Genomic DNA, 9481 nt, shown 5'->3' on the forward strand with positions numbered 1-9481 from the left:
AAATGATGGACACCTGAAACCAATAGGCTTTGGTGTGTCAACTAGACTTCAATTTAAAAAGAGAGAGAGAGGTGCCTGGGTGGCTCAGTGGGTTAAAGCCTCTGCCTTCGGCTCAGGGGGCAGGATCTTGGGGTCCTGAGATTGGGCCCCGCATCGGGCTCTCTGCTTAGCAGAGAGCCTGCTTCTCCTTCTCTGTCTCTCTGCCTGCCTCTCTGCCTACTTGTGATCTCTCTCTCTCTCTCTCTCTGTCAAATAAATAAATAAAATCTTTAAAAAAAAAAAAAGTAAAAAGAGAGAGAGAATGGTTACCTGTGACAAGAGCTGCCCTCAGGACAAATAAATGAGGATGAAAACGTATCTTACATTTAGCGACACGAAGGTCATTTTTGACTGCTCTGGTCATTCGTTTCTGTGTAACACACAATCCCAAAATTTAGTGGCTTAAAACAAAAATTTAGTTATCATTATTATATCTCGTGATTATTTGCATTAAGAATTCAGACAAGGGACATCTGGGACAGTTCATTTCTGCTTACTGATGTCTGGGGCCGCAGCTGCGGTGACTTGAATAGTTAGGAACTAGGATATTTGGGGGAAGGTTGGCATCTTTCTCTGTAGACAGCCTCCACACAGTTAGCTTGAGTTTTCTCACAGAATGGCAGACTCCGAGTAGGCAGACTTGTTAAGCGATGCCTCAAGAGTCCAAGGGTGACTGTTCCAAGAAGCCCAGGTAGAAGCTGCAAAGCTTCTTACGACCTAGCCTTATAACTCCCAGAACATCACTTCTGCTGCATTCTTTTGGTTGAGCAAGTCACTAAGACCAGTCCAGATTCAGGAAGAGGGGAATTAGACAAGAAAGGGAGGGAGCAATGGAGGAGAGAGTGGGAGGGAAGAAGGCTGAAAAATCAAGAGAGAAAAGGGATAATTGATATGGTAAGATTTCTGAGAAAGCAGAAAGGTACGTAACTCATTATATGGAGAGATCCCTCTCAGAAGGAGGAATAGCTCTTGCATTGCTATCAGAATGAGAAAAGTTAAATGGAATGGGATGGGGTAGATGGTTGTAAGTTCTGTTCGGAAACAGGAAGATGAGGGCAGCCCCATCTTCTTGTTGCTCATGTTGATCCAATTTGGCTATTAGGATCTTTGAGTTAACCCCTATATCCCTTTGACATACCTGTCATTGCAGGGTTGCTGTGGGTTTTTTTGTCTGTGTGTTTGTTCAGTTTTTGAAAATTTGAAAAATTTCTGACATCCCAGGCTGATCTTATATTTTCCTGCTCCAGTCCTAGAGGCAAACAGTTCTCCTCGGAGAATGGAGGAAATTTGGTAATAGCTATTAAATTAAAAATCCATTTAAACTTTAACCTTCTAATTCTATTAGGTATATAGCTTAAAGAAATAATAGCAATGTTTTGAAAGAGGTATGCGCCAGCAATTTTTTGTGTGTAAGCATTTTAAATGTATTATTGTATGTGTTAATAATTCATTTAACAAATACTTCTTGCATGCTTATCATGAGTTCAGCACTATTCTAGACCTTGGGAATACAGCAGGGAATTAGACAAAGTCCCTACCCTCTTGGAGCTTACAACTTAGTGGGAGAAACAATCAACAAAACAAATATGTATAAGTAATGTTACTGTAAGGCAGTCCTGTCAGTCAGGATACTGGCAAAAGAGGAATTGATAAGTTTAGGGGTCCCTGGGTGGTTCAGTCTGTTAATAAGTATCTGACTCGTTGATCTCTGCTCAGGTCTCGATTCTCAGGGTTGTGAGTTCCGGCCTCATGTTGGGCTCCACAAAAAAAGAATTGATGAGTTTAATGAAAGAGTATTTACAAAATTGTGAACAATGTTAAGGGAGATGACAAGCAATAATTAAGCACCCAGGATAGGAGAGGGATCGGGAGACATTACCGTAGCTTGGCACTAAGAGGCAAGGGGAGGGAGAAGTTAACTGAGACCTGAAGAGAAATATAGCAATAGCAGAGACTCACTAGATAGAAATGTGGCAGGTCCTGAAAAAATCATGGTAAGGACGGAGCTGGGAAATAAATACCACAACATCAGTCTCTCCTACCCTCCTATCTCCTTAGGGTATCTCTCCTAGGCAAAACCCAAAGGGGAAGCCAGAAGGCAAGGAAGCCTACTGTTGCAGGGCTCAGAGCAAGGTGGGAATGGATAGAGTGGGTCTGGACAGACCAAATGATAATATTCAACATAGTGATGATAAGTGCTATGGGCAAAAGAAAGATAAAAGAGAAAGAGTAAAATGGAGCGCTATTTTAGATAGTACAAGGATGAGGTGATATCTGAGTAATGGCGTGGATAAAGTGACGGAGGGAGTCATGTGAATATCTGAGAGAAGCACACTCTAGAGGGAACAAAGTAGAAGGGCCCTGAAGTGTTGTTCATATACACAGTGAAATATTATACAACAATCAAAATAAATGAACTGCAGCAACATGCAAATACACCTGGACGGATCATAGAAAATTAAATATTGAGGAGAAAAATTATGTTCTGAAAGAGTACATGTAGCCGAATAACCTTTTCATAAAGTTAAAGCAAATTATTATAAAAGTATATACTTTTAAGAAAAATATATCTAGGGGCACCTGGGTGGCTCAGTGGGTTAAAGCCTCTGCCTTTGGCTCAGGTCATGATCTCAGGGTCCTGGGATCAAGCCCTGCATCAGACTCTCTGCTCAGCAGGGAGCCTGCTTCCCCCCCACCTCTGTCTCTGCCTGCCTCTCTGCCTGCTTGTGATCTCTGTCTGTCAAATAAATAAGTAAAATCTAAAAAAAGAAAAATATATCTATATATGTATGTATAAACGCACACAAACACATACATACGTGTGATAGAATTGTATTAAACAGAGCGCCACAGAATGATGAACACCAGATCCAAGATGATGGTTCTTTGCCAGAATGGGGGGTGGGGGATAGGCAGGGGAATGAGATTGCAGACCATGTAGTTAGATTTGGTTATTGGGTTCATGGATACTTACTCACTAAAAATGAGCTATACTTGGATTAATAATGAGGAAGCCTCATTAATCAAGGACTATGATTAATTTAATCCTGTTCATCTGAGGGCCAATGAAAAAAGGCTCTGAGAAGCCAGGGACCATGCTTGGCATTCTTATGGAACAGCAGGATGAAGTAGACAGGTAGATAAGGGCCAGATTGTGTGGGGTCTTTAGGTCATGGTGATAACCTTGGGTTTTATCATAACCCAGATGGGAAGCCACTGGGGGGTTTGAGCAGGAGAGTTACGTGATCTGATTTATGCTTTATTTATTTATTTTTTAAGTGTGGAGCCCAACACAGGGCTCAAACTCATGACCCTGAGGTCAAGACCTGAGCTGAAAGCAAGCATCAGACGCTTAACCAACTAAGCCACACAGGTGCCCCTGCCTGACTTATGTTTTAAAAGGTTCACCCCATCTGCTGTCAAAAATAGACTGAAAGGTTGGGGCAGACACATGAATGGAAGCCAGAAGTCAAATTTAAGAGGCTAGTTTGGTAGTCAAGGTGAAAGATGATGGCAGTTTTGACTAGGTCACAGTGGTGAAGGTAAGTGAAAAGCACTGAGATTTTGGATAAATAAATAAATAAATATATGTATATCAAAAATATATATATATATGTATATGAAAGTATGCTCTAGGTGCAACATGGTGCTTGAACTCATGACCCCAAGATCAAGAGTTGCATACTCTACTGACTGGAACCAGCCAGGCTCCCCAGAGTTTGGATATATTTTGAAAGTAAAGGTGAAAGTATTTGCTGATGGACTAGATGTAGGATGTGAGAGTGACGACACAGATGATTTTTGACCCAAGAAAATAAGTGGATGGCATTGCCATTTCCTGAGATGGGAAGATAGCAGGTTGGGAGATAGAGACAGAATGGGGGATGTAGAGAGCCATAGAGATGAGACTGGGTGAGATGAGGGGTGCTGACTAGAGAGTCTGGGGCTTCTTATGGGACTAATATAACTGGAGATGGATGTTCTTTGTTTTATTTTATTTATTTATTTATTTATTTTATTTGACACCCCAAGATCAAGAGTTGCATACTCTACTGACTGGAACCAGCCAGGCTCCCCAGAGTTTGGATATATTTTGAAAGTAAAGGTGAAAGTATTTGCTGATGGACTAGATGTAGGATGTGAGAGTGACGACACAGATGATTTTTGACCCAAGAAAATAAGTGGATGGCATTGCCATTTCCTGAGATGGGAAGATAGCAGGTTGGGAGATAGAGACAGAATGGGGGATGTAGAGAGCCATAGAGATGAGACTGGGTGAGATGAGGGGTGCTGACTAGAGAGTCTGGGGCTTCTTATGGGACTAATATAACTGGAGATGGATGTTCTTTGTTTTATTTTATTTATTTATTTATTTATTTTATTTGACAGAGAGACAGCTCACAAGTAGGCAGAGAGGCAGGCAGGGAGAGAGGAGGAAGCAGGCTCCCTGCTGAGCAGAAAGCCCGACCTGAGGCTCAATCCCAGGACCCTGGGATCATGACCTGAGCCGAAGGCAGAGGCTTTAACCCACTGAGCCACCCAGGTGCGTCTGGAGATGGATGTTCTTTTTTTTTTTTTTTTTTTTTGAAGATTTTATTTATTTATTTGACAGAGAGAGATCACTAGTAGATGGAGAGGCAGGCAGAGAGAGAGAGAGAGAGAAAGAGACGGAAGCAGGCTCCCTGCTGAGCAGAGAGCCCAACGCGGGACTCGATCCCAGGACCCTGAGACCATGACCCGAGCCGAAGGCAGCGGCTTAACCCACTGAGCCACCCAGGCGCCCTGGAGATGGATGTTCTAATCAAAGCAGTCCCTGGTGGACTCAAGGTAGGTAGGAATGATGAGGTTGTAGGGAGCACTGCATGTCTGGATTCTTGTAGATAGAGGCGAGGAAGTTTGGGGAGGCTTGAAATTTGCCCCACTCTAGGCCCTCTCTTGATTGCTGTTACGGTGAATGAAAACCTCTAGGAGGGGTTAGTCCCAGTGTATGAGTTTTTTCTTAATTTCTGCCAGGGGCAGCGTTGTGTATGGGGTCCTCAGTGACCTCTTGTTGGTATAGTTGAGTTGAGGACTTTTGAGATTAAGACAAGTGTTAGAGCATAGGACCCTGACCTCTGATGATGGGAAGCCAGTGGAAGGTGGAGGAGGCTTGGAGTTCTATGGCTCCATTCTACCCTTCAGTCCTCTTGTAGGTGACAATCAGAAGGAGACTAGTTAAATTATGGTACGCACATACAATGGAATGCTCTATAGCCATCAAAGGCATCGAAGCACATCTATCTGTCTCTCATCTATGATCCCACATAGAAAAATCCCCTAGATGAAGTGGCGGCGCCGGCCTGGCAGTAGGAAGGCATCCAGGAGGCAGCTGGAGTGGAGTGGATGCCCTCGGGGGCAGGCTGGGCCACGGTACCCTATTGCGCGACCTCCAACCTCCCCTTCAAATTCCTGGTGATCGGCAGTGCGGGAACTGGCAAATCATGTCTGCTTCATCAGTTCATTGAGAATAAGTTCAAACAGGGCTCCGAGCACACAGCCGGCCAGGAGTTTGGCCCCCGGGTGGTCAACGTGGGTGGGGAGACTGTGACACTCCGGGTTTGGGCCATAGCCGGCCAGGGGCGCTCTGGGTCAGTGACATGGAGTTGCTGCCGACGGGTGGCTGGAGCCCTGCATCGGTGCCTGGTACAACTCGCTGGCCGCTTGGCCAGCAGACGCCGGCATGTTGGCTAGTCCCCACATCGTGGCCCATCTCTGTGGCTTCAAAAAAGACCTGGACCCTGAGCGCAATCTTACTTTCCTGGAGGCCTCCCGCTTTGTCCAGGAAAATGAGCTTATGTTCCTGGCCATTAGCGTCCTCATGGGGAAGAGGCTTTCCTGAAGTGTGCCCGCACCGTCCTGCCCCGCTCAGCTGTCACAGCCTCCGAGCTCCCAGGCCATGGCCCCCCTCAGCCCTGGAGCTGCCGAGATGGAGGGAGGCAGCTCACCCGTTCTCCAGGACCAGCCCGGCCCTTCTGGCTGGGCCCCAGACCCAGGCGCTGGGAGGGCGAGTCTCTCCCCTGTCCTGGCCCCAAAGAAGCCGTGCCACCACCTGTCCCCCTTCCCAGGGCCTGGCTGAGGGGCCAGGTGGGCTGTGAATGAACCACGGGGGAAGGGGAAATTATAACCTGCCGCTGCTTCCTCTGTCTTGGTTAACCCCTGTTCCCTCTGAACCCCTAACTTTGGGGAACTCAAAGAGTTCCCAAAGCCTGAGACCAGGGCATTTGGCCCCAGCTCCCTGCCATTGCCAGTACTTTAATAACTAGTGAGAGTTTTATGTGTATTCATCCAGAAATTTTTTGGTGTATTTACATATATATCGTACAGATGTGCTTTTAAAGAACATAGGTAGGACCATACAATGCATGCAGTTTTACTTTTGCTTTTTTCACTTTATGGGTGAAATATATCGTGGAGGGTTTTTTCTTCTTTTTGTAAACAATGCTTTATGGGGGTGGAGTGGGGACTGGACAGGCTGTGAGCCGGATGCCAGGATCTTCAGTGAATGAGTAAAGGTGTTGAGGTGTAACCAAATGGTATGAAACTTAAAGGAAGAATTGGGGTTTTTCACCTGAGGGTGAAGGAAGAATTATCTGGAAGTTGTTATGGGGCTGGAAGAGGATGCCCACCTCACCTCCTGACTGGGTAGTATATGCATGTATTGGTATAAATCACTTTCACTTGAAAGATCTGCAAGGGAAGCTCCATTCTCACGGGAAAGCCATGAATATTCAGGGATGAGTTGGAGGATGGTAGGAGAGTTTGTTAATCATAGAGTGGTGTTCTAGAAGGCGCAGCAGAAGCACTTGGAAGTTAAGGTAGAAATGACAGGTCAGGTGGGGGGAGAAGAAGTCCAGAGGGATATTGGGAAAACAATAACAATACGGTAATTTAGTAGTGACAATAATAGGGACACCTGGCTGGCTTAGTTGGTAGAACGTGGGACCCTTGATCTCTGGGTCATGAGTTCAAGAAACACACTGGCGGTAGAGCTTACTTAAAAAAAAAAAAAAAAGTAACAATGCTTTGCATGCATTAACTCATTTAATCCTTGTAGCACCCTCATAAAGTAGAGCCTTTATTGTGTAGATGAGAAAACAGGCACAGAATTCAAGTCACTTGCCCAAGGTCACATAGCAAATAAGTTGAACTGGGCGCTTGCATACTGGGCTGTGAAAGAGAAAAACAAGGATGTGAATGAGCATGGTGAGTGAGTTCAACTTGTCCCAAGTTTGGCAGGGTGGTTAGTCCTTACAGTCCTCAGATACATGGGAAGATTTGAGCTCTCCCCAAATTTAGCTGTATTTGGCACCAGAGGCAGGAGCTGCTGTTTTGTTGGTGTTCTTTATATTGCTCCATATGGAAAGATTCAGGCAATGGCCGGCCCAGAGCATTTTCTCACCTATGCTCTGCAGAGGGATTGGTGGTGGGGGTAGTGGTGTGATTCTTAGGTATGCCTTGCCCTTGTGGGGATAGAAAGCCGGGCTGCAGAGGGCTCTAAGGTGTAAGGCTGAGAGGCAATTTGTGGGAGAATTGACCTTAATGTAAGACATCACAGGCTGTAGATTCTGAGAGATGTGAGGCCCAGCAGGGGTCTGGCAGTGGCCCAATTCTTTCTTGCAGTGAAAGCGGTTCCTCCAGTGTTCAGAGCTGTGGCCTAGCTCCTAAAGAAACCTCTCTTTACTGGGTGCTAAAGGGTTTTGGTGCCACACTTATTGCTCAAGGAAGCTTATGGAGATGAAAAGGCAGTCTTTCTAAAGCAAATTTCCCTGGGCAGCATATTAGAGCCTTGTGTCAAGATGACCCTAAAAAATCCTTTCAAAAGTTTAAGGAAGCAAATACCATTGTTGAACATTTAATGTTTCTTATAGCTAGGTTATATATTTTAGTAAAATATATGATAGACTTGGGTTTTCTGTGTTCCATGCTGCATGTGCACTGAAGAACCTTCTAGGTTGCACAGAATATTTATGCACAAATTATAGTACAGAGAGCATGTATGTTTAAAACAGAAAGGTCCTTCATAACTACTTATTGCATGAATAAATGAAGTTCATTATTTGAATTTTTTAAAAGATTTCATTTATCTATTAGAGAGAGAGAGCACAAGTCGGGGGAGGGGAAGTAGGAGAGGGGGAAGCATGTTCCCTGCTGAGCAGGGAGCCCCACACTGGGCTGGATCCCAGGACCCTGGGATCATGACCTGAGCCAAAGGCAGATGCTCAACCAACTGAGCCACCGAGGCACTCCATTATTTTAATTTTTTAAAAGATGTATTTATTTATTTGAGAGAGAGAGAGATTGAGAGAGGGAGCGCATGAGTGGGAGGGGCAGAGGGAGAAAGAATCCTCAAGAAGACTCCATGCCCGGCGCGGGGTGTGGTGCATAAACAATGAATTCTGGAACACTGAAAAGAAATTTTTAAAATAAATAAAAATTAAAAAAAAAAATAAAAAAGGAAGGGCACGTATTGCATGGAGCGCTGGGTGTAGTGCATAAACAATGAATCTTGGAACACTGAAAAAAAAAAAAAGACTCCATGCCCAATGTGGGGCTTAATCCCATGACCTGGAGATCAGGACCTGGGTGCAAACCAAGAGTCTGTTGCTCAACCAACTGTACCATCCAGGTGCCACCACTATTTTAATTTTTTTTCATTATTTTAAGTTTTGAAGAGGTTTAGTTTGGGGTATTTCTTCTTTTATGATATATAGTTTGTTACAGCAATGATTTACTTGAAGATGAGTCCTTTGTCAGAAGCAAAGCCCCAATTAACCTTGGGAAAAAAATCCACTTTAAGATGATACCATTTACAACATAAAACCAGAAACACATTGCAGTGAAAATTGGACCCTGCTTATGTATTTGTGTAGGTGGGTTATGAATGAAGGTATTCATGCTCACATACAAAACTAAATACCTCATTAATACTGATGACCTAACTTGGCATTTGTCATAATTCAGATTCAGTTTCTATGATCATCAGAGTATATGAAATTAGATTAAAACATGTATGTACATCTTGCTATATATCTAGTCTCATGCATATGAGACTTGTCATAATTTGGATAGAGTATGCATGATTTTGTAGAATTAAAAGTCAGTTATTATTTCTAGTGCTGCAAATATTTGACTTTTGAATTATTACTTTTCTTAAAAGTAAGTAGAAAGTAGAAAGTCCATCTAGGTATTCTTAACTCTGGGGTCTATCAAGTTAAATTTTATTTACTAGTGGAATATATAGTTACTACTATGCTATTAACATGTATAGATTCAATGGGTTCTTTTTTCCATTCATCTCAAGCTACTTAATAATTGTTTATTGTTGTTATAATGTATTTATTGTTACATGGCAGGCTCCCAGGGTGATGTGCCAGGAGAGGAAAGCTGTTTGGCAAGAAGCCTG

The 9481-nt window shown here is 43.8% G+C and overlaps 1 pseudogene; it reads left to right on the forward strand.

The window, feature by feature from the left end:
- The first annotated feature begins 5421 nt into the window (after nt 1–5421).
- LOC131821045 (ras-related protein Rab-4B-like) lies at nt 5422–6177 on the forward strand (annotated as a pseudogene).
- The last annotated feature ends 3304 nt before the right edge of the window (nt 6178–9481 follow it).

This window comes from Mustela lutreola, chromosome X (genome assembly GCF_030435805.1).
Source record: "Mustela lutreola isolate mMusLut2 chromosome X, mMusLut2.pri, whole genome shotgun sequence".
Classification (NCBI taxonomy): Eukaryota; Metazoa; Chordata; class Mammalia; order Carnivora; family Mustelidae; genus Mustela; species Mustela lutreola.